Here is a 27,255-nt window from a genome sequence, read left to right as displayed (position 1 = left end):
TCTGGATCAGAGCATGTTTGCTGTTGTGACATCCTCATAAAAACCTGATTAATGACTAGTAATCAAGTTAACACCTGCTTCCTACCTGCACAAAATCTGGCCCATGGCACAGGACTCAAAGCAAGCAATGCTGCTAATTAAATAAAGTCAGCTTGTGTTTTCTGAAATCTCAATAGAACTGACCTGATATCACTAACAGATTCAGATTCACCATATTATCATTCTTTCCTCAGAATGCTCTCTTTCTCATTCAGCCTGCACTGCAATAACCTGATCGCATCTGATGTGCCTTTAATAGAGAATGATCTTCCCACAGTCAGACAGCAATCTCCGCTTAAGTAAACAGCATGTGAAAGGTATTACTTTGTGTCAGTAGAACCGCTGAACCTGCGTTCACCTTGTGTTCTCCGGCTTGTCTGAATAAGGAAAAGGTATGTGTGTTTTGTTTACCCTTCTAAACACTGAAATTATTTTACGAGATGTTGTAGACCGGCCTCGACGGAGCCATAGACCTGTAACCTTTCAGATGGCAACACAATACTTTAAGCCTTCTTCTTAAAGACTTTCTGTTTTAGCAGTGCCCTTAATTTTCTCAGGGGGCGTTGTTTAGGGCAATAGCCTTTTTTGCACAGTGAAAAAGTTTCCTAAAAACCATAAGGAAGAATGTTGAGCTGGTCGAGCCCACAGGAACTGCACTGGTCGATTATTATTTCCTCAGTCAGCTCAAGGGAAAGATAGGTTTTCATATTTTCTAAAGCAAATGTGAGTGATGCTTGCTTGTGCTAAATCCCCAGCCATAAATCAAGGGTCTGAAACAAACTATGTGAACATCAGGCACTTAGTTTTTTTTTTTTTAGGTAAGACTTTTGTTTAATTGTTTTCCAGTACTGGTACATGTTACTTAACGAATCCCTCCTTTAAATCCATGGAATTTTCATCTGTTTTATCATATAAAAATAACAGGACACCATTCCTCAACAAGCTGCGCAGTTTAACCATTTGTATTCACATTGCTTGCCAAATTGTAATACTTATGGGTTATATATTTAACAAACCCCTAACCCTGAGAATGAACAATGGCCCATAGCAGCACTAAATAGGCCTATGTGAAATGTTAATAATCAAGGATTTGACAATTAGGCTAAAGCTCTTTATAGTCAGACAGTACATGCTGGCTTGGTGTACTTCCTGTTTGCTGCAGGATATGTAAAAGCAGCCCGTCTAATCTTGGTTTGTGAGCGTCTACAGCGTTTTTTTTTCTACTTATCCTGGATTTCCCAGAATGTTTAATGAGAGCGGTGAGGCAATCTGGCGAGACTTGAGTCTGCTGTCCATGTTAAAGACAAGTCTGCTGATTTGTGCCTAAGGGGGACATTTTACACCAAAACAGCTCAGCCTCTCTGGTGGGTGAAGGCCACTTGAGACAGACAGCGACGGGGGATGGAGGAAAGAGAGACTGAAATATGACTGAATTAGAGGAAAAACACAAAGAATTGATGTTCTACAGCCTGTTTAGAGATTTAGGTCTGATGTGAGATGACAGTTTTACATTTGTTGATGATGTGCATGGCGCCTGCTCATGCAAAAGTCGCCTCCATGATGCTAGGATGTGTGGGTGGTTGCCAAGGCATTGTTATGCAGTTGCTAAGATGTTCATTTAGTGTGTTATACATTTGCTAGGCTGGTTTGATAAGGCATTGCTAAGTGGTTTACAATGGTTTTCTAGGTGGTTACTAACTGGCCAGGTCAATATGAAACTCTAAGGTTGCATTAGCCATTCATAAGTCCTTAAAGGGATAGTTCACCCAAAAATGAAAATTCCGTCATTAATTACTCACCCTCATGTCGTTCAAAATCCGTAAGACTTTTGTTCATTTTCCGAACACAAAGGAAGATCTTTTTGATGAAATCTGAGAGCTTTCTGTCCCTCCATTGACAACTACCACTTTGACACTTCAAAAAGTTCATAAAGAGATTGTAAAACGAATCGGGCGGTTTAGACTCTATTTCTGTATATGATGAACAGCTTTTATCACATTTATAAATGAGAGTTTTTATTTACATATAAACATTTATCAGCGAACATAAACAGAAGCTTAATCGAACATGCTTGACACGCAAGAACAAACCTCATTGGTTCTTGTGGAAGCTCAAACGTGCATGCGTAACACAAGAATGAGGCCCCGTTTACACGAAGGGAAAATGCAGATATTTCCCTGCGGTTTGGCCACTCATTTACACGAAAACCCAGTTTTTATCACAGAAAACGATTATTTCTAAAAACTCCGGCCAAAGTGGAGATTTCTGAAAACGCCGGTTATGTGTTGCCGTGTCAACTGGGAGAAACCGGGGTTTTAGATTCTCTCTTGCATGCGTGCATGCGTAACACAAGAATGAACCTCATTGATTCTCGCACATCAAGCGAACATGTTTGAGCTTCCATTTACCACAACTAATGTGAGTTGATATGTTTATAAAAACCTAAATCAATATGTTCATCATATAAAGTGATCGTGTCTCTTCAGAAAATTTGGCCTAAACCGCTCGATTGATATGGATTAGTTTTACAATCTCTTTATGATGATTTGAATCATCAAAGTGTCAGTTGCATAGCTGTCAATGAAGGGACAGAAAGCTCTCAGATTTCATCAAAAATATCTTAATTTGTCTTCCAAAGATAAAGAAATGCTTAGAACACCAGTTAGTTTGTAACTAACTCTGTAGTTAAAACCATCTTAGATGGATAGATGGAAAGACGGACGGATGGATAGATCACGATACATCACAGTAAAAACTGCATCTTTGCCAGTGGACACATTCCAACCATTACTGTATTATATAAGTATTTTGAGTGTAAACCTCACTGAAGTTGGTTAGTTTCGTGCTTATAAGATAATGTGATATATATTGTGTTGGCATCATGGCATGAACAAGTTTGTCAGGTAAAACCAGCTTATGATGTTATCGCTTTGCTAATTTAAATTCAGCTTTTACCCTGGTCAGATGCTTACTTAAATAGTTTATATGGTTACACTTATTTTATACTAAAAAGCTAAGTAACTTGCATAGATGATGCAACTAGTCTCTTGATATATCTCATATGGAATTTTCAGGCCGTTTTATCATCCACAAGGTGAAACTCGTAAGTCTGATTGCTTAAAAAATAATTTGCAAGTAATTTGCATCATTTGAGGCCAAACACAGAATGATTTGTGATACCAAATTTAAATACTCTGGGTTAGAGGTTTGTTCAAATCACTAACTTTAAGTATGAGCAATAGTAATAGTGATCTTGCCAGAGCAAACAAAATATTAATGGACAAAGAGACCAAAGCTCAGACATGCAAGCACAGGAAATGGTGTAGACTTGGGGGCTGGGGTGGATCCTGGGATAGCTTGAGGACTGGAGACATCTTGTGTCTGGCTTCCAGCTCCTACACACAGCAGAGAGAGGGCTTAACCTCCTGCTGAGCTCCTCGTATTCCACTGCGACACACACACACACACACACACACACACACACACACACACACACACACACACACACACGCAACTTCCACCCACACACAGTAGACTGACAAACATCCTCAGCACATGCACAACCCCCCCTCCCACTCAAATGTTCCTTCCTAAACAGCACATGCTAACACACAAATATGCTCACCATCCCACCAGGAAGAGAGGAGACGTGTGAATTATTTATCTCTCCTTCCCTAGTTTTCCAGAGTGGAACCTGCCAGAAGGTGCCCCGAACTGCCGAGACCTTTAAACCCACTCCACAGAGACGGGTGGATTAGCCAGCTGTGAGTCATAACTGACAGCTGTCAGTCATTGAATGCTTATTTAAATATGCTACAGTTCAGAATGTGTCCTTGTGTCTGGGCTTTACACTTATCTTTTTAAAATGGAGGTGATCAGCCAAGGCGCCCTGAAGGATCTTCTGTTTTTGAAAGAGCTGACCTTATTTAATCTTTTCTGCCATTATATACTCACCATCATGTCATTCTAAACCTGGCAGTCTTTCTTCCTTGGAATGCAAATGGAGACATTTTGAAAAATGTAGGGTAATATGGAATAAGAGCCCCCCTAACAATTCACTGATTGACCATGTTATTGCATGTATTGAATGCCATTATTAATCTTCACTGAAAAAAAGTTGGCGTCAAAACAATTTACGCTCAGAAATTGCTAGTAAATTTCAAAATTAAGTACAAATAAACAGCAAGTAACATTGAATTAAATGTGAAATTGGTAAATATAAAGACTGAAATAGTATTTTCTTGGAAAACTACAATATTCTTTGTTTTATTTACAAGACTTAGTTTAATCAGTTTAATCATCTGAACATCCTGATTTGTGAGATTTATTTCATCTGAATAGTTTTAAGGGTTAATTGACTAAATAATTAATAGAATTAGATGCTGTAATTCAGATGTATGTCTTGCAGTATTCTGTTCTTTAATGTGTCTGTTATTCGACTAAATTGTCAAAATGAAAAAAAAATGATTACATGAAATAATTAGTTTTACATTTTTATTAATTTATTTTACTTTTTTGTTACATTGTTTAAAAAATAATTAAATATGATGGGTATATGTATTTTACATACTATACCTTTCAAAAGTACAGTCATGTTCAGAATTAATGGCACCCCTGGTAAATAGGATCAACACTGGCTGTAAAAAATAAATCTGCATCGTTTATCCTTTTGATATTTGATTCAAAAAATTGCAGAAAAGTCTAGCCTTTCACTGAAGTAAAAGAATTGAAAGTGGAGGGGAAATCACATTATGAAATAAATGTTTTTCTCCAAAACACGTTGGCCACAATTATTGGAACCCTTTTATTAAATACTTTTTGCAATCTCCTTTTTTTAAGATAACAGCTCTGAGTTTTCTCCTATAATGTCTGATGAGTTTGGAGAACACCTGACAGGAGATCAGAGACCATTCCTCCATACAGAATCTCTCCAGATCCTGTAGATTCCCAGATCCATGTCGGTGCTTCTCCTCTTCAGTTCACTCAACTCATCAGGTCAGGGAACTGGGACGGTCATGGCAGAAGCTTTATTTTGTGCTCTGTAACACATTTTTGTGTTGATTTTGATATTTGTTTTGGATCGTTGTCCAGATGGAAGATCCAAACATGGCCCATTATAAGATTTCTAGCAGAAGCCGTCAGGTTTTGATTTTTTATCTGTTGATATTTGATAGAATCCACGATGCCGTGTATCTGAACAAGAAGTCCAGGACCTCCAGCAGAAAAATATGCCCACAACATTAAAGATCCAACGGTACATTAAATTGTACACATGGGGTACTTTTTATCTTTGTGTCACCAAACCCATCTAGCGTGTTTGCTGCCAAAAAGCTCTGTTTTTAGTTTCATCTGACCACAGAACCCTGTGCCGTTTAAAGTTCCTGTCATTCTGACAACTGAATATGCTGGAGTTTGTTTTTGGACGAGTAAGGAGGATTTTTCTTCAAACCCTCCCAAACAGCATGTGGTGATGTAGGGGTTGTTTGATTTTTTTTAAAATAGGCTTTCTGACCCCAAGACTCAAGCAATCTCTGCAATTCTCCATCTGTGATCCTTGGAGAGTCTCTGGCCACTCAAACTCTCCTCCTCACCGTGCATTAAGGCAATATAGACACACGTCCTCTTCCTGGCAGATTCAGAACATCGTTAGTTGATTGGAACTTCTTAGTTATTGCCCTGATGGTCAAAATGGGGATTTTCAATTCTTTAGCTATTTTCTTACAGCCACTTTCTATTTTGTGATGCTCAACAATCTTTTGATGCACATCAGAACTATATTCTTTGGTTTTACTCATTGTGATGGATGAATAAGTGAATTTGGCCTTTGTTTCCTCATATTTAAACTCCTGTGAAACAAGAAGTCATAGCTAGACAGTTTCATGTTCCTAGTCACCCTGGTGTGCTAAAAAAGGTCAACTTTAATGGGAATATACTTCAGAGATATTTTACTCGTAAAAAATTCTAGGGGTACCAATAATTGTGGCCAACCTGTTTTGGAGAAAAACATTTATTTCCTAATGTGATTTTCCCCCCACTTTCAATTCTTTTACTTCAATGATGTTAAATGTTAGATTTTTGGCAATTTTTTGAATGAAAGATCAAAAGGATAAACAATGCAGATTTATTTTTTACAGCCAGTTTTGATCATATTTACCAGGGGTGCCATTAAATCTGACCATGACTGTATACTTAAATGCTGTTCTTTGGAACTTTCTATTCGTCAATGAATCCTGAAAAAAATAGTTTGCACAAAAATATGAAGCAGCACAACTATTTTCAACAATGATAATAATAGGAAATGTTTCTTGAGCAGTTAATCAGACCTCAGTAGTTGAGGAAGATTTCAGTTTTGTAATAAAACAAATAAGTTAGAGATTATTTCTATGTAATGTTTGATGATGCATGAAAATTCTCCTGTTTAATTATAATTGCATGGAAAATAGCATAAATCTGTACAATTAATAATTTTTCTATTGTGTTCCACAGAAGACAGAAAGTCAAACACGTCTTGGAAGCACACAAGAGTATATGTAAATAGCAGAATTGTGGACTGTTCCTTTAATAATAGAATATGAAGTGTTAGTGATGGATCTGTGTTGGTGTTCTGATGGCTGGTATCGCTGCTTCGCAGGAGTGTGAAAAACTGCAAGTTTGATGCGTAGGAGTGAACTAGCCTTCTCTCACTTTCTTCCACTGATTACCCCTGCACTCCAACTCCCTGATACATCCATCTTAAGTCTTCTGCGCTGTCACAAGGCATGCACACACACACACACCACATAAAGCATAGAACAAATGCACTATCTAGCTCTGCAGCAAAACCTGTCAACATTGGCAGCTGTCTTCTAAGGCACTGTTCCTCAATCCTCACAAGTGACTTTTTTCCCAAAACCTTTGAACTTCAGTTGCTTTAATTAGAGTTTGAGGTTATCATGTTGTTAAGATAATGACACAGTACTCTAATTAGCATAAAATAGGTAGCACACACACATTGCCATTCAAAAGTTTGGGGTCGGTACATTTTTTTAAATGTTTTTGAAAGAAGTCTCTTATGCTTAGCAAGGCCGCATTTATTTGATACAAAAAACAAACAAACAAACAGTAAAAACAGTAATATTGTGAAATATTATTCCTATTTAAACTAACAGTTTTCTATTTGAATATTTTTATTAAATGTAATTCATTCCTGTGATGCAAAGCTGAATTTTCAGAACCATTACTCCAGTCTTCAGTGTCACGTGATCCCTCAGAAATGATTATAATATGCTGATTTGCTGCTCAAGAAACATTTCTTAACAACTATCAAGGTTGAAAACAGTTGTGCGGCTTAAAAGTATTTGTGGAAACTGTAATACATTTTTTTCAGGATTCGTTTATGAACAGACTGTTCAAAAGAACAGCATTTATTTAACAAATCTTATAAGTTATAAATGTCTTTATTGTCACTTTTGATCAAATAAATGCTTTATTTGCTAAACAAAAGTAATAACATCTTGTTAAAAATTCTTACTGACCCCAAACTTTTGAACGATTGAGTATACTGGTAATTAGTCCAGTATTGAGTTTGAGTAGAGTTTGTATTGAAATTCTTAGATATTGAATGAAATTCAATTATATATAGTTGATATTTCTCTTAACTCGTCCATCACTGAACTAACTAAATTATAATAATAATTATGCTGCCTTTTGGTATAGCCTTTATGCCTTATAGGCTATATACAACCTATGATGCCTTAAAATGCTGCCTGGGCATCTCACTAGGTTTTGGAAAAGAGCTACAGTAAAAAACATAGACTATAACAGCACAATGCAAACTGCATCACAAGCCACAACTTTGTTATTGCTAGAGAACGAAAAGTATACGCAAATAGTCTCATACTCACAGATGGTTAGTACAGTATGCCACATTGCACGCTGCATATATTGTCACACTAGCTCTGTTGCTCAGCCCCGGCTGCTTCTAAAGCAAGTGGATGTGTGTTTCCTATGGAGAAGGGTAGTGAGGTTGAGTGAGGGCGTCTGTGAAGGGCCGTAGGGTCAAGCAGGTACTGGACCTTACCAGCGGGAACCTTAAGACACACAGCAGCCCCCTAAAGCATGGTTTACATACTGTACCTACCACACTCTGCACTGAACTGACAGCCACAATACACAGTCTCAACAGAAAAGGCTGTGTACAGAATCAACTTTGACCAGCTACATGGATCAATAGAAAGAGTATGTTTGGAATTTCGCACTACAATTCTACTATTTTTAATAATGTGCAGTGCGCAATATATCATTTTGATATATATCATTATATGATATATATCATATCATTTTGTTTTTGGTATGCATAGAATACCTGGATGACCCACAAGATATGCCACAGTGTGAAGCACACAACCACTGAAAATTATATCCCACAATGCAATGTTTTTTTTTAGAATAATGTCTACTGTTGCACTTACTGTCCTGCACTCATTAGGGTCAATTCATGTAAATTGGGCCTCTTTTTCTTGTTCCATGACCAAAGGGTCCCAGTATACCTGAAACAACCTATTTAAGACATTTTATTTGGATTAAAATGCAAAATAACGTCTAGGTTACATATGTAACCCCCATTCCCTGAAGGAGGGAAAGAAGACGTTACGTCTGGATGACTGACGTAATGGGATCTCGCCTGAGAGCCCAATCACCTTCAAGTGTAAACTAAATGAGCCAATGCAGTACTCGCAGGATCACCACCTAGTCCCTGAAAGGAGTGGAGGGAACCTTGGGCACATATCAGGGCCAGGGTCTCAGTAATTCCAGAGACAAATTATATAGAGACATGCCACTTGCTCAATCCTCAATACAACTATATAGGGAAAACCCATAACGCCAAAGATGGCGGTTGTATGCACATGTCCCGCCCCTCCCGCTGGAAAGCAAATCGTCTGCTTTTAACAGTCAAGCCGGCAAACATTTAAGCCTATCGTCTGGTTCCAATGACGCATGCGCACAGTTGAGGTTTGCAACCGCGGAGACGATTTGGCGAAGTAAAAGTATAGCCTGTGGGGAAAAAGCCGTTTTAAACCTTATTTTGGGGCAAAGTCATCAATCTTTTTCAGCGATTTTTTTATCGTATTTTACTGCTGTTTCTATACATCCAGTTTTTATGTCCCGGTGACCAGTGAAAGTGCAGTTCTGTCTCTCTGTCCATTCATTTAGATAGGAGCCTGGTCTTGTTAGTCTGAAATAGCTGCCTGGAGGCGTTGCCAAGATGGCGGCCGAGTGGCATGACTTGCCTAAAAGGACTTTGGTAATTCCAGGCACGATTCGTCGTCCGAAAATGCTTGCTGGTACCCTACCCTCTTGATCAAAGCCAACGCAGTCAGGAGCACTGTTTTTAATGACAGGATTTTCAGCTCAGTTGACTGTAGTAGTTCTAGGGTGGCTCTCTGTACAAGTGAGAGGTCCCAAGAGGGTGCGGGGTGAGGGCGAGGAAGGTTAAGCCTGACCGCACCCCTCAGGAACCTGATGATCAGGTCGTGCTTCCCCACAAATTTACTGTCTACTGCATTGTGATGTGTGGCAATAGCGGCAACATACACTTTCGTTGGAATCACTGACGTAATGGAATCTCGCCTGAGAGCCCAATCACCTTCGGGTGTAAAAGAAACGAGCCAATGCACGTTGGTGTGCGAGATTTGCATCTTGCGTTCGGCCCCACAGCGTGGGTATAAATACGGAAGCAGATGCATCGCACATTCAGGTTTTCGCTGAGGAGGGAGATCCCTAACCCTTCTTATAGGAAGGACAGCACAGCTCTGACCGGGCATCTCCGGGGTCTTCCAGGTGAGAAGATCACCACTCGACGAACAGGTTCCTCTTCAGAGCGTAAGCACGCCTTGTAGAGGGTGCTCACGCTGAAGTGATGGTGTCTACCACCTAAGTCCTCTGCGCCCCGTCTAGAGACCAGACTTGGACATTCCAGAGGTCTGGACGTGGGTGCCATAGGGCGTCATCATTTACTCACACACATGTTGTTACAAACGTGTACGAATTTCTTTATTTTGCAGAACACAAAATAAAATTGAAGAACTTTGGCATCCAACAACATTGGAGCTCTTTGTCCGTAAATTTATGACCAAAAAACACTGAGACATAGCTTATTTTTTGTTACACAGAAGAAAGAGAGGTTAGGACCGACATGAGGTTGAGCAAATGATTACAGAATTTTTTATTATTGTTTGAAGTATCTCTTTCCAGTATCCAAAAACATGGAACATTAGCATTGCACATTAACAGCCTTACAAACCCAACACACTCCACCATTAGCTTATCAGACCTTCTTACACTACATTTACACTGCCCTATTTAACCTGCAATGTGTAGAAAGTCTGAAATGCTTTCCATTTGAGTATCGATTGTGCCTTGAGCCTGCCTGCATTAGATCCCTGAATCGGCCACGAAGGAAACAGTGCTGTCCACAGGGGTTATTGCTCCGACTAAAGCAGGCAGCAGAGGTCAGCACCCATTGACAGCTCTGTCACAGCGTAGCTTGCTTTCTGCTGTTGGGGATCAGAAGCAAGTGGTCAATAAATCTGAATGGACTGCGGTCTGCAAGCTGTAGAATGCTGCATTCACCGGACAATAGATCTAAAAGACAACAGCATGTATTCATATTAAACTTTGGAAGGTTATTTGACGAGGCGTAAAAGCATGTGGTACCCAGATGAGAGTGATTTCGTCTCTTCGTCTTTATGGCTGATTCTCATAATCAAAATGGCATGTCATCCATGATCTACAGTATTTCAGGACAGCCATGTGTCTGTTTAGCCTAAAAGGAAATTTCCACTGGAAACTTTTATTGAGAGGTTGCTCTTTCATAGTTTAGATGTACTGTAAGTAAGAGTACAGATGTATACAATTAATGCTAAAAGCATAGATGAAATTATATGACTTAATGATAAATCTAAATCTTTGACACTCCCACATAACATCTCAGTTGTTTCTTCTAGATAGTAAAGAGATAAAAAATTATCAGAAGAGGAGACTTGCACTACCATTCAAAAGTCTGTCATTAAGTTTTTTTATTTATTTACTATTATTTTTTGGAAAGAAATTCATTATTTTAATCAGGATACATTAAATTGATTAAATATAATGTAACAAATTTTTCTATTTCAAATAAGTGCTGTTCTTTTGAACTTTCTATTCATGAATGAATCCTGAAAAAAAATATATATTCCACAAAAATATTTAGGAGCACAACTGTTTTTAATATTGGTAATAATAGGAAATGTTCAGTCCAAAAACTGCTCAAATTTGTTGCAAACTGTGCATAGATTTGCTCAAACTTCTCAAATAGCTCTCAGATTCTCTCAAATTGCGGTCAGATTTTCTCAAACGTCTCAAACTACGCTCAGATTTGCTCAAACGTCTTAAACTGCGCTCAGATATCCCCAAAGGTCTCAAAGTGCTCTCAGATTTCCCCAAACGTCTCAAAGTGCCCTCAGATTTGCTCAAACGTCTCAAACTTCTCTCAGATTTTCCTCAAACTGCGCTCAGATTTGCTGAGATAAAGTGTGCAATCAAAGTCAAATTCTGTGAATTCTTCCTAGGCCAAGTAATCTGAACCGTGTACAAATACATTTCAAAGCTCTACTTTTACTGTATGTCAACAATTGTCTTATTTGTGTCTATTTTAATTTCATCTAAGGTATTTCAGGAGAAACACCTGAGATAATGAAAACTCAATTAAATCTCCTGAGCTATGAACCAATTAGAGCGCAGTTTGAGACATTGTTGAGATCTGTTCTAAATTCTAAAGGAGATACATGGGGATCTTTTTCTCAGGACAAGATCTGAGAAGCATGAGATTAGATAAGTCTACTTTTGCTTTCCATTTAATATTCTCCATCTAAGAGAAGCAACCAAGATATTTAAGAGATCTATTTTTGAGTGTCTCCAGCTGCTTCAGTCATTATATCCATGACTGAACTGTGAACTGTGATGCAACACCCTTTGTTTTCCATACTGAAACTAATATCCCCATAGTCTTGTGTCTTTGTTAGACTCTATGATGTCTGCGCCAGTGTCACCCCGGGCACAATAGTCAGTAAAGCCATCAAAGAGTTTGTGGGGTTAAGCGCCCGGCTGGCATTATCCACACTAAGGATGCTAATGCCATTGAAATAGCCAGATCCATGGATGTAAATCTGGATTACTGGCTAAAAGGATCAAATCCCTGTCAGCCCTAATCGAGGATGATTTCTACTGATGAGCGTGGTGAAACTTAGAGCTCAGCGGAAGAAAATGCATTGAAATTGACACTTAACCTGCGGATGCCACTTAGCAGGCTTTGTGATGGAGATAACAATCTCTCTCTCTGTGTGTGTGTTTACACTAATGGAATAAAACACTTACGTACTTCCCGTCATGATCTGCTTGTGTACCAAAACATTGAAGATTCTGATTTAATTACCTTAAACTTAAATAATGTTACCATGGTAAAGTGATGTATCAGATGGTCAAACCAGTTGTACTTTGCTATATACTGTGCCATGGCACTGAAATAGTATTTACATAGTTATTGGGTGTTACAAAATCCATGGTATTGAATAGTTATAATGTTTTATGGGATTTCCAAATGTACCCTGGCATTTTTTGACAGAATTTTGATACAACATGCTCAAAACAATGTCATGGTAAACGTCATGTAGTTGCCAAGGCAATATTTCTCATTTAATGTTTCTTATTAAATCATGTGTGCTTATCTTATAGCAGCTATTATATATATATACAGGTCCTTCTCAAAAAATTAGCATATTTTGATAAAGTTCGTTATTTTCCATAATGTCATGATAAAAATTAAACTTTCATATATTTTAGATTCATTGCACACCAACTGAAATATTTCAGTCTTTTATTGTTTTAATACTGATGATTTTGGCATACAGCTCATGAAAACCCAAAATTCCTATCTCAAAAAATTTGCATATTTCATCCATCCAATAAAAGAAGTGTTTTTAATACAAAAAAAGTCAACCTTCAAATAATTATGTTCAGTTATGCACTCAATACTTGGTCGGGAATCCTTTTGCCGAAATGACTGCTTCAATGCGGCGTGGCATGGAGGCAATCAGCCTGTGGCACTGCTGAGGTGTTATGGAGGCCCAGGATGCTTCGATAGCGGCCTTAAGCTCATCCAGAGTGTTGGGTCTTGCATCTCTCAACTTTCTCTTCACAATATCCCACAGATTCTCTATGGGGTTCAGGTCAGGGGAGTTGGCAGGCCAATTGAGCACAGTAATTCCATGGTCAGTAAACCATTTACCAGTGGTTTTGGCACTGTGAGCAGGTGCCAGGTCATGCTGAAAAATGAAATCTTAATCTCCATAAAGCTTTTCAGCAGATGGAAGCATGAAGTGCTCCAAAATCTCCTGATAGCTAGCTGCATTGACCCTGCCCTTGATAAAACACAGTGGACCAACACCAGCAGCTGACATGGCACCCCAGACCATCACTGACTGTGGGTACTTGACACTGGACTTCAGGCATTTTGGCATTTCCTTCTCCCCAGTCTTCCTCCAGACTCTGGCACCTTGAATGAAATGCAAAATTTGCTTTCATCCGAAAAAAGTACTTTGGACCACTGAGCAACAGTCCAGTGCTGCTTCTCTGTAGCCCCGGTCAGGAGCTTCTGCTGCTGTTTCTGGTTCAAAAGTGGCTTGACCTGGGGAATGCGGCACCTGTAGCCCATTTCCTGCACACGCCTGTGTACGGTGGCTCTGGATGTTTCTACTCCAGACTCAGTCCACTGCTTCCGCAGGTCCCCCAAGGTCTGGAATCGGTCTTTCTCCACAATCTTCCTCAGGGTCCGGTCACCTCTTGTGCAGCGTTTTTTGCCACACTTTTTCCTTCCCGCAGACTTCCCACTGAGGTGCCTTGATACAGCACTCTGGGAACAGCCTATTTGTTCAGAAATTTCTTTCTGTGTCTTACCCTCTTGCTTGAGGGTGTCAATGATGGCCTTCTGGACAGCAGTCAGGTCGGCAGTCTTACCCATGATTGCGGTTTTGAGTAATGAAACAGGCTGGGAGTTTTTAAAAGCCTCAGGAATCTTTTGCAGGTGTTTAGAGTTAATTAGTTGATTCAGATGATTAGGTTAATAGCTCATTTAGAGACCCTTTTCATGATATGCTAATTTTTTGAGATAGGAATTTTGGGTTTTCATGAGCTGTATGCCAAAATCATCAGTATTAAAACAATAAAAGACTTGAAATATTTAAGTTGGTGTGCAATGAATCTAAAATATACGAAAGTTTAATTTTTATCATTACATTATGGAAAATAATGAACTTTATCACAATATGCTAATTTTTTGAGAAGGACCTGTATATATATATATATATATATATATATATATATATATATATATATATATATATATATATATATACTGTATATACTGAACAAAATTATAAACGACAAAAGGCCTATTTCTCTCAAATATTGTACACAATCTGTCTAAATCTGTGTTAGTGAGCACTTCTCCTTTGCCGAGGTAATCCATCCACCTCACAGGTGTGGCATATCAAGATGCTGATTAGACAGCATGATTATTGCACAGGTGTGCCTTTGGCTGGCCACAATAAAAGGCCACTCTAAAATGTGCAGTTTTATCACACAGCACAATGGCACAGATGTCGCAAGTTTCGAGGGAGCGTGCAATTGCATTCTGACTGCAGGAATGTCCACCAGAGCTGTTGCCCATGAATATAATGTTCATTTCTCTACCATAAGCCATCTTGTACTATAAGCGGTTTGCTGAGGTCAACGTTGTGGATCGAGTGGCCCATGGTGGCGGTGGGGTTATGGTATGGGCAGGCGTATGTTCTGGACAACGAACACGGGTGCTTTTTATTGATGGCATTTTGAGTGCACAGAGATACCGTGACGAGATCCTGAGGCCCATTGTTGTGCCATTCATCCACGACCATCACCTCATGTTGCAAGGATCTGTACACCATTCCTGGAAGCTGAAAACATCCCAGTTTTTGCATGGCCAGCATATTCACTGGACATGTCACCCATTGAGCATGTTTGGTATGCTCTGGATCGATGTATACGACAGTGTGTTCCAGGTCCAATATTCAGCAATTTCGCACAGCCATTGAAGAGGAGTGGACTAACATTCCATAGGCCACAATCAACAACCTGATCAACTCTATGCGAAGGAGATGTGTTGCACTGCGTGAGGCAAATGGTGGTCACACCAGGTACTGACTGGTTTTCGGACCCCCCCAGACCCCCGCAGTACAGAAAAACTGCACATTTTAGAGTGGCTTTTTATTGTGGCCAGCCTAAGGCACACCTGTGCAATAATCATGCTGTCTAATCAGCATCTTGATATGCCACATCTGTGAGGAGGAGAAGTGCTCACTACCACCGATTTAGATAGATTTGTGTACAATATTAGAAAGAAATAGGCCTTTTGTGTGCATAGAAAAAGTCTTAGATCATAGGACCTCATTAAAAATGGGGGCAGAAACAAAAGTGTTGCGTTTTGCTGTCTACAGTAAATAGAGATATATGATGCATCTAATTCTATAAAGCCCATATTTCGCCAGCAGACATCATGCATGGAGTGCAAACTGACCTGTCTTCTATCATTTAACAATGACTTCTTTGATGAATTGATTATAAACGTGTTTGTGAATTGCAGTTCATAAACAGAATTTTTCTTTCAGCAGACATTGAAGGACTACTGAATCTCACTGCTCAGGGCCATAACCACCATAGACACCAATTTTCAGATTGCTGGATGAGTTTTTCAGTGGCTGATTCAGAAATTCACCCTCCCAGTTTGTGGTTACGTTCATGCTTTGACACGACAGTATCAACTACACTCCTCACCTCACTTGTTGTATCGCGTAGCACCTCTTTTTTCATAGATAAGTGAAAATGCTTGAGACTCAATATGACAGATGCCTGTCAAAGAAATAACTTGTGACACGTGATAGAGCGGAGTCATTTACAACGACGCCTCGCTTACTAACCTTTCAGTTTTCAAAGTCAGACATCTGTAGGTTGCTTGAGGAGAAAGATGAAAATGAGAACGCATCCCCCTCCTATGCCAGAATTATCATATATAAAACATTCTTGGTCTTTGCGGGTGGCATACGCGAATGGCTGCCCTATTCAGATCCTATTCAGGCTGCCCTATTCAGAACCGCTTGGCGGTTACAACGCTCACTAATACAAGTGCTTCATTTAGAAATGCAATTACATAGGGGCATGAAAGCATATCTTGTACATAGTTCTCATTCCCTGTGCTATGAAGCAGGTAATTTCCTCACTGGTGTTGGGGTTATGGTTTTCTTCAAGGGTTTATGGTACAGTGCAAAGGCATTGAGTGGCGAAATAGAGTATTCTCAGCTCTGAAAAAGACCATATTTTCGCTGTATATCTCTGTTTGGTTATCTATCCCAACAGACCTTCACCTCACTGACCAGGCTAGAGGACATCTGAACTGCCTTCTGCCTTCAAGCTTTCCTCGGAAAGTACCTACCTAAGAGTTTGGAACCTGTGATTACAATGTGATGTGTATTCAATGGATTTTGGTAAGAATAAAATGGATGCGCAATTTCATATTTTTGCAAATCTAACAGGAGAATTGATGTTTCACTTTGTATTATAGAATCAACTTCCTTTTGCATGCAGTTGCATAGATTTGGATTTATAAAGTAGTTTTGTAGTGCAAGGCTGCTACCTCATATAAGTAATTTTAATACATGTATTTGCAATTAATTCATTACAAAACTACTGAACTGTCCACCATGGAAACCTTTTCCACCATGATTTTTTAATTAACATGTTCCCAACTCAGAAAGTCTGGACTCAAAAGCTGCCTTCTTTATGTGTTTGGAATCCGTATTTAAAGTGGGATGTAGGTTGGGAAGGGATTTTGGTCAAATTTGTTGAATAAAAAAAAAAGGGATGGAAGCTTTATTAGTGTTAGACCAACACAAAAATAAAGCCCAAAGATTGTGCATTATTGTTTGGAATGGATGCTTTATCTGTGTACTTTATCATTCTTGTAATACCACAGAGAATACTGGGAAATGTAGTTTTGTCGTACAAGTATATCATCTCTAAATGTGGCTAAATGAGTAATATTTGAGCAAAAAATATCATTATTCTACATTGACAGTATACACAAAATGTACAGTCAACATTCACAAGTTCCCTACTAATTTTTCACCTGGATAAAAACAAAAAATTGACGTGGAGCAGGTGGATTATTTTTTGTGTGACACAGGAGCCATAAATCCATAATGCTGCTTCATGCATTTCCTGCAGAGAAGATGAAATATTTGCCTTGCGCAATAAACTTGACAACAGGTTATTTTTTGTGATAAGCCACTTACGTAAGTAAATTCACTGCCCGTCATGTATCATATTAGATATTACTGTTGGACAAATTATATCTTTTTAATATTTTAATTGTTTCTCAGCAATATGATTAAATGGAGATCTTATCAGATTTCTTTCTCCTGACAGAATGTCTCCTCTAGAGTTTCAGAAGAGATCTATTTCAAACAGTAAAATTTGCCAAGAAATGTCTGTAATGAAAAGTCAGAGATCTCAATATGAACTCAAATGTTTCTCATCAAATTACCAACTTAAGTAAGCTTTGCTATCCACATTACTTTTAGAACTCCTAAAATAGTATTTTAACCATTTAATAGTGATATGAACTATATAATATTAGAATACTTAATGGATTTTCTGAGAAAATTCTGAATATGTCTCCATCTTTCTCATTTTTGGTTCAAAGCCTTTATCAGCATTTTATTGTGTTATTTTACTTATATTGTCGTTTTCAAGCTCAAACGTTCAATGTAATTATGGGAAGTCACAAAGCTTGAAATTCATATACTTACATACACATGGTTTGAAAATTGCGTAGCACGAGAAATAACATTCGTGGTATAGATACGCACTTTCATGAGATTGTGTTGGAAATTGAGGCTATTGGCCTAATCACTCATTTGACCTGTTAGGTGATTGGATGCCTTTTTCATTGGTTATCTTTAAGTTAGAATTGTGTCCTTGTTTGTATTTATATGACCTTGTGTACACCTTTTTGTGGTCTACTTTTAGCCCTGGTGAAGGCCTGTGCACTGAAACGTGTTGGCAAAATAAAGAACAATCATTATTTCAGCTCCCGTTTCTGACAATTTTGATCTCTCCATTTTTTTTTACCAAGTGTTGCTGGTACTGTTTCAGTATTTCTTTCGCTTTTCTTCCACACACTTTGTTGATCTTGTGATGTTGCACCTGAACAACTACACAATTTAAAGGGTTGAAATAATGTAAAGCTTTATGATAGCAATGAAAACTTGTGGTATCCATAACCACAAATTCAGTACCGGTTGTAATAGTTTAAGAATCAGCAGTTTAAAATCCCAATTGCTTACCACAATGGTGTATGGCAGTTACCCTTCACATGAGGTCACCTTTTACTTTTCATTTACCATTTCCTGTGAATGACATTGTCTTGTTTGTTTAATTTTCTTTAAGTAAGCTTTGCTATCCACATTACTTTTAGAACTCCTAAAATAGTATTTTAACCATTTTAGGAGAAACATCCAAGACAAAGTTACTTAAATGAAACACAATTGAGAACCCCATTAATTCTCCAAAGATATAAAAGAGCAACATCGTAGCAATAAAATGTTTCTCTGGGGAAATTCATCTTTGTCATCATAAAGTAATAAGCTAAAATGTACACATTCTGACTGAATATCTGCCGCCAGAGATAGCGAACTAGCTTTTATCTGCTCCTGAAGTCAATCAGCAAGCGATTCCGGTTGTTTCAGAGAGAAGCGTAGTGAGTTTTGCTCCCTGTCTGCCCACTCACAGTCCAAGGTGACAAGCCAATATCCTCCTCCTCAGACGGCCTTCTTCCCTGACCTAGATTTCTCACAAAGCTCCAGGAAAGCCCACATACATGTACACATGCTATCCCTTGTTCTCCTTTCCTATGTTCCGCTCTATATTCTTGTGACATCTACGCACTCATGCATGGACAAAATGATTTCCTTACATTGTCAGAAAAATCCTCAGACTTACATAAGCGGGGATGCAAGTGAACACATCCGCGCACATACATATAACCTTAAATTCCATCTCAGCACTGGCAGGGAAAGTCTCCTTGAATGATAATATTCCCATTTGAGAGGAGACCGTCTACCAGTGGAGGAGGAGGGTGACATATATGGAGCGCGTGTAGATGGTAGTCTGTTAAATATTCATGATTGTGCACTTGCGGCTTGACATGTACGGCAGATGCTCGCCGTGAATATGTGTGTGTGGGTATTCACGTGTGGGCGGAGTGTGTGTGTGTGTGTGTTGTTTCTTGTAGTTGTAAGGAAAGGCCATGGTTGCATTGTGTTGGTGTGTTTGTTTGTTGTGCATCTGTGCGGAAGCCAGATAGATTTTGGCGGATACACCTGTTTGTCTTGATGGTACACATTAGGGGAAAATGAAAGGGCTGGAAGGGACAAAATGGATCCAGGTAATGCATGTGCTGTTTACTTAAGTAACATCATGGAAAAGTGTATTTATCACACTGCGACTCCAGTCAAAAATTTGGAAACAAGACTAAATTTGGCTGAGGGGAAAAATGCCTGTTCTAAATAAAATCTAAATAACCTGTTAAACGTGAAGTATTATGCATTTATTTAAGACATTTCTACTTGTATAGAATCTTTTTGACATAAATTGAGTCAAGAACCCCAGAGTTCTATATAGAACCCCACTAAACCCCATAGTGTGACAATGTTCAGTGAACTGTATATTTTTGTATCAATAGCTTTTTTGTTTTTAAGACTTATGGTTTGTGTCTGTTCTATAAGTATTACAGCCATTGCAGCTGATATAAAACAAACAAAAAAAGTTTAATTTGATGCACATTTCTAAACTTTTGCCCGTGGCAGGCTGTGGTTCCACAGTAATTCATCATCAAGACTGTAAATCAAACGCTGATGAGTGTTATCGATTCATATCAAACATGACTCTGCAAATACTTCACGGTACATTTACACAGAGCCCCACTGTTTATTTATGCCTCAGATCATTTTTACTGTCATTCCAGAGAATCACAAATTACTAAACAACTTCTGTTCCATTAGTGCTGAATTTGTAGTTTAACAACTTTATTCAACTGTAAATTGTTCAAAGTTTGCAGAAGACCCTGTGGCGGCACATTTCTTTTAATTTAAATTTAAAATTAAGTTTTTAAATTAAGTTTTTTAAGTCTCTTATGCTCACCAAGGCTGCATTTATTTGATTTAAAATAGCACAAAAAATACTTTAATTTTTGAAGTTAATCTCATTTGTTTTACTGTAATATAATTCCATCATGCCTAAATTCACTTGTATTATTGATCTTAGTGTTATGTTTTTCAATTATTTTTAGAAAATAGTATATTTATTGTTAGGGTTAGGGTTAACCTTAACCTGACAGTATTATCATATTATCAGCTTATCCTACCGTCCAGAATTTTATTTTCAGTGCATGTCTAGCTATGCTCACCAGGTTTTCAAACCGTTGGTGAATAGAGCTTATTTTTATATTTTGGCCCACTAATGCACACAAGCAATTACAGTCTCATCAGAACATGTCTTATGCTCAGGGCTTTGGAAGGGATGTGATGAGCCCATATCAGTGGGGCGCTTCTCCACCAGCAGAGAGCAATATCACACACGTGTAGTCGCTGGGGGTCAATATGACCCATGTCTTATCAGAACATGAAGAATATCAGCCCTGAGGTGAAACAATAAGGAAACTGCGAGTCTTTGTTGTGTCCAAGTGTTTGGGGTGAAGTCTAGGCCAGCAGGCTTTTAGTTGAGGTGTGAGAATAGTTTCTATTGATGCTTCTATGACTAAAACAGCTTCAAATGGTGGTTAACTGGTTTCTAGATAGTCCAGACTGGTCATTTATAGTCATTAACTGGTTTAGATGGCTAATCAGCTATAGACCAATACATTTAGAAAATAAATTAAATAGCGAAGTATAATATATAAATATATTTATATTGGTAGCTGTCATGTCCCAAAATCCAGGTTGGCCACCACATTTTTAAAGTTTATTTCTTTTCTTTTTTCTTTTTTTTTGCTTGTGTACACATTTTTTTTATACAGAAGATTACATTTTTAAAATTACATATTAAAATCTGATTGATTTACAATGATAAAATGTTCACTACCAACCATTATATAATTGTAATATGTATATCACAGGTTTAATCCATTTGAAGTGCTTCTGCTAAATGTTACACTCTCATATATATATATATATATATATATATATATATATATATATATATATATATAAATCCCTGCCCTCTTGTGTCGTGGGCTAGTCGACGAAACACTGAGGACGGAAGGTGCCCACTTGAAGACCCTAGAGATGTTCCCTACTCCGCTCAATCCAGAGGGTTGTTATGGGGGGACCGCACTGTGGTTGCAGCCGTTGTGTGTGCTGACGCGCAATACACTGTATTAACACCAGACAGAAAATTCACGTCACCAGATGGAAAGAATGGATGGAGAAGCATAGGTTACTGTAAAGCTACGTCTTAGTTGGTGATTATCTTGGCGAAAGCCGAGTACAAATCAGCATGAAGTTTTAACATCTACTCTCGTGTAATGGAAATCATTATGTTCTGAATTATCCAATAATTATACCTGTTAACATCACTAAATTATGGAGTGCCGCAAGATCTGTTTTAGGCCCTCTGCTACTTTTAATATACATGTTGCCTTTTCGTAATATTATTAGAAAGCATGGAATTATTTTCCACTTTTATACTGATGATACTCAGTTATATATTTCATTACGACCAGATGAAACATTTAAATTATCTAAGTTAACAGAGTGTTAAAGATATAAAATATTGGATGACCATAATTTTCTTCTATTAAATTTGGATGATTGAAGTATTACTTATTGGACACTAAACCTGTACACAGAATCTCTTAGAATACAATTTGCATTTAGAAGGATACTTTTACAATGGTGAAATAACAAACATGGAATTTAATGAGTAACTATGAATTTTATTAACATTAAATGGTTCTAATTAGAAGAATACTTTTACTTTTACTTCATCCTCATACAGTTAAAGACCTGGGTGTTATATTAGACAGCAACTTGTCTTTTGATAATCATCTTACAAATGTTACAAAAATAGCCTTCTTCCACCTCAGAAACACCGCTAAGCTATGGAACATATTGTCTGTTTCTGATGCAGAAAAGCTAGTTCATGCATTCATGACCTCTAGACTGGATTTCTGTAACGCACTACTACTGTAGGTGGTTGTCTCGAAAATGAATCCATAATATTAGCTAACTGCATGATTTGTATTATCTTAGAACTGGACATTTTTGACAAATGGACATTACTTTGTCAACGTCACCTCTGATAACAAATTATTCTAAATTGTAATGTAGAAACATGCATTTTTCTGTAAAGCTGCTTTGAAATGATGTGTATTGTGAAAAGCGCTATACAAATACATGTAAATTAAATTGAATTGAATACTGAATAGAGATTGGCCTTTATCAAACATGTGACTTGCATAATTTATGAATCAAAAGTGAATTGGTGATTGATTGGTCTCAATCACTGATCGCAATACGTGTACTAGCATACTGGTAACGGTATAGTTTGCTTTATGTACTGTATACTAATTAGTAGTAGTATTTTGTTAAAAGCATATGAAATATGCATGATGCAGTGAACATGTGTGTTCACCTGATCTCATTACATTACATTTTTATTTCAGTATGTGGCATCTAATTTATCTTACAAATGTCGTTTGGCACTCTGGATTTTAAAAGACACTTAATATTCAGCAATATTATCGATTTGATTACACTGACACTATTGGATGAACACAGAACTTGAACTGAATTGAGCTGGATATTGACACAATTATATTTTGTAGAGATGCTTTATAGATGAATTTGTTTCATATTTTATGAATTTTGCAACATCGACACTGTTATTGAACTGAATAGAACCAACAATGAACTGACTTGAGCTAATGACACTATTCTCTTCTTTAGAGCTGCTTTACAGCAGAATTGAACTCGTTTTATAATTGCTTATCTCATATAACTGAACTGAATCAACATTGAACTGAACTTCAGCTGAATAATGACTAATTATTTCAGGGCTGCTTTACTGCAGAATTAGAATTTTTCTCATATTTGATGAAGTTTGTATCACTGATTGTTTATTACTGTAAAGCTGCTTAAACAATCTGTATTGTATAAAACGTTATATATAAAGGTGACTTGACTTGGCACAGATCAAATAATTAATCAGAAAGATGTTTTGTATTATGATGCTTCAAATCAGAGGCGCTGCAGCTTCATTCTCCCCGAGCGACTGGTGAATCGGCGGTGTATGCGTTTGCAGCTCAAATCAGACTCGGGTCTTGCGGCTTGAATTAGAAGCAGTGAGGTGTTGTATCCGCCGCTCCATTCACACTGTTGAGGAAGCGTTAAAAACTCCACTGCTACAAATATTGTGTGTTCCTTCAGACAGCGAGGCCATTATTAGCACTAGATGAACAGCGGTAGCGCTGCATATTACATGAGAATGCTCCGAAAGAGCTCAATGGAGGAGAATGAATGTGCTGCTTTGTCTGTGTAATGATGTCCCGGCGCTCGCCTCCACCTGTTCAGTTTCGCCATATATTTTGCGATTGTGAGTAAGAGAGGAAGAGAGGTGTGGGAAGAGAGAGCGGTAGACTAAAAGCTAATGATACCGTCAGCAGCCCTCGACTCTTTGAAGAATCTCCCAGCACTATGTGCTAGTAAAGTCGACAAATACTCAATCACTGTCAGATCTCAAATTCACTGGGAAATCCTGTTTTCTCCAGTCAACACAAATCACAAAAAGCTCTTTTGTGTCTGTCAGTCTCAAACACTTTCATTTTGACAGGTAAACACAAGAAAAGGTAATCGACTCGCTCTCACTCTAAGGTGATACAAAGAGGAAATACAAATCAGGCTTGTTTGCAGGTTTGTTTAGCTTTATAAAAAAAGGTTAATTGGGTTCTATATAGTTCTAAATAGAACCCTAGGGTTCATACATGTGGGTTTATTCCTTATATTGTTCTCTTGTCTTCGATCCAGTTTCTAGATTAATGCCCACAATTCCTCTGAAAACAAACACAACATCCAGTGATCAAATAACAGCATATATTCATGAAACAATTAGTCAGATATAGCAAAAGTGTTATTGCAATCACTTAGTATGATTATACAATAATATAATTTTCTTTAATGACCAGTTGTGATCAGATTTTGCCTCAGTAGACCACAGACATGAAGTTGAAGCATTGAATCATCTCCTTACAATATCTATTTGGAGAGAATTGTATTTGTCCTCATCAAACTAAATGTAAACTTGGCATAAAAATAAATAATAAATCAAACATAAATAAATCAGTGAAATAAATATAGTTTGCTGGAAAGAAAAAAACCTACAACAAATCTTAATAAAAACCTGCAATCCCTCATGTTGTTCCAAATCCATAAGACATATTTATTAAACTGATGCTGGTTAAGCTCCGACCACATACAGGATAGAATCAGCATCTTTTAACCCACTACATCTACATTTCAGTTTGATAATATTTTTGTAATACTGTTTATGTAATCTGTATGAAAGAAAGAGATGTACAGTCGTTCCTGTGTGAGCTCATTACCGGTAATGCGAATACGCCTATGGACAGTTTGTGCTATTCATACTGTAATGATCAGTGGTGATCCATGCAAACCCACATCAACTTAATAAAATGCATCGTTTCATCATATTAATTTACTTTAAATGGTTTTAGGACGCGGTGAGGAATAAAACTGGAAGAATTTTTCTCAGAAGAAGAGCGCGACTGTGGTTTCGGTTTCATTTGAGGAGCGACTTGAACCAGCTGAGGATATCATTTCTGACAAGTTATTTATTCTTACTGACATTAGTAAACATGCTATTTGTTTATATTTACTAGTTTGGCCCTCCCCAAACTATATGGCTATACTATGATGTGTGAAATTGGCTTAAATATGTTGAAATATAAAATTTTATATAAGCAACGTATTAAAGGTATTCGAGATAGGTATAATAGGTATGCTGTTTTGGATAGTTTATGAAGTGTTTACTGTAAAATATTGCCTCATCAGTGAAGCTTTTGCTTGTGAATTTCTGCTCAAATGTAGTTGAAACAATCATTTTCTATAATAGTACATACACATTTTGTTGATGTCCTGTCCAATAATACATACACACGTGTATGACATGACATAAAAATAATGTTTGATGCTATGATCCTGTTATCAGAATGCCAACAGATGTTTGCCTTTATTATTATTATTATTTATTTTATTTATGTTTTTATTTTATTTTATTTTTTTACAGATGTTAGAATGACTTTGACCAGATACCGGCCGTATGTGGACCTGGACCATAAGGCTCTGACTCAGTCTCTTCAAACTTTTTTTTTTTCTTTCTGAGTGTGTTGAGCAGTTCAAATCAGGTAAGTTACATCTCTACGATGATTGGTTTTTTATACAGTACGAAGGGGGAGGCTAGCCTTTTTTTCTTTTTTTTGACAACTGATGTTAAAACACATTCACTGGAAAGAGCAGCGATGGTTCTGACTCAGCAATATTTTATGGTGGTACAATGGTGAAATAACAAACATGGAATTTAATGAGTAACTATGAATTTTATTAACATTAAATGGTTCTTCTTCCATTTTCATACTCAAAATCTTCGGTATGCTATGCCTTCCTTGCCTCCCCTGATGATCCGCCACTGAAAGCTGAACAGTTTGAGAAATTGAGATTTTTCTAATCTCTAGAGTAAATTTATTAGCGTCTTTTTCTCAAAATTCAGAGAAGCAGAATATTTAATCAAAAGTCTCAATTTGTTCTCTTTAAAAAAAATGAAATATTAGGGAGATCTTATTTGTGATTTTTCTTTTCATTCTGTGACACGTTAATGCATGTCAATTACAAAGAGATGCAGTAATGCAAAACAGAATGACTCTACGTATGTCAACCGAACCCAGCGGTTGTTTTCTGTAACCAACAAGGGTCAACTCGAGAGTAAAGGCTTGTTTTATGCAAAATCTCAAATCAAGTTGTAGTTCTAAAAGTCGTTTAGCTTCAGCTCTATATTTTAACATTATTTCATGTTTTCACTAGTGTAAATAGTGTAAATCATTCAATGTCCACTGCTAAAATATCTATAGTATAGCAAAATACAACATTTAACACATTTTTCTATATCCAATCACACTGCCTAGGCCAGCGTAAATGATGAACGGTATTGTCATTCTCAACAAAACCCACTTGGGTCATGCAGGTCGCATTATATTGAAAGCGAGTTTTATTGCACAGTATCCTGCCATTATATTAGATGTTTCGCAGTGTGTTGAGACTCTCAAACCTGTAATTGCATTTTGACTAGTCCCACTGGTTGAAACCCAGCATTCGAGCTTTAGGATAATTGACTGGCTGTAATGGAGACAAATAAAACATCAGGAGAATGAAAGCAGCATTGCATTTGAAGAAGCCGGTTTTCTCACACCTCAAATGTGTCTTTGTCTTAAGGGAGGCTTGTGGACTAAAATCTGATTAGTTGTGTTTGGGTTTATGGGAAATTATTGCCTTGAATGTTTGCTTTGTCGAGGAATTATTTTCCTTTGGTATTCTCAATGCGTAAACCAACGTGTCTTGCAATATTAAGATCCCACAGGACGATTGTATTGTTCAGCGGTTGATCTTTCAAAGCTTAGGAGTCTAACTTATTTTACTTTTATGTAGGTTAACCTTGCTTCTCCTAAAATTCCTTAGGAAAAAATAAAAATAGTCACAATGAGACAATTTTTGCCATGGAGTATCTTGCCAAGGCCATTTCACAGTGCATCGACAAACGACAACAGACACTTCGTTAGGTTTTGTCGGATTGAACATGCTGAATCGCACTTGTTGGGTCGTGGAATGTACTGTATGTGTCATCATGTAATAATAGACGAGAAGCAAATGCAAGTAAACAGTAGATTTAATAAGGATGATGATGATGATGATGCAGTACAGGCAGATGTAGAACGGGTGACACAGGGACTTCGGTGGTCAGGATCCGGTGGTGAAGAGACGATGG

General features: G+C 37.6%; 1 protein-coding gene across 6 annotated transcripts in view; it reads left to right on the top strand.

Moving 5' to 3' along the window:
* Nucleotides 1-27,255, top strand: part of LOC143714258 (putative methyltransferase DDB_G0268948) — a 92,073-nt gene that overhangs the window by 22,277 nt on the left and 42,541 nt on the right. For 2 of the 6 annotated variants that reach the window (XM_077205352.1, XM_077205351.1), the window contains exon 3: nucleotides 25,507-25,624. The exons of 2 other annotated variants lie outside the window; for them this stretch is intronic. The gene's annotated coding sequence lies outside the window, so the exon portion shown is untranslated. Of the gene's footprint in view, nucleotides 1-16,503; nucleotides 16,632-25,461; nucleotides 25,625-27,255 lie in introns of those variants that run through there. 2 more of the 6 variants (XM_077205350.1, XM_077205354.1) reach the window with 2 other exon arrangements.

This window comes from Siphateles boraxobius, unplaced genomic scaffold, assembly GCF_051911475.1.
Source record: "Siphateles boraxobius isolate OS27281-9 unplaced genomic scaffold, OSU_SipBor_1 53, whole genome shotgun sequence".
Classification (NCBI taxonomy): domain Eukaryota; kingdom Metazoa; phylum Chordata; class Actinopteri; order Cypriniformes; family Leuciscidae; genus Siphateles; species Siphateles boraxobius.
This window is presented reverse-complemented; position numbering and strand designations above follow the sequence as displayed.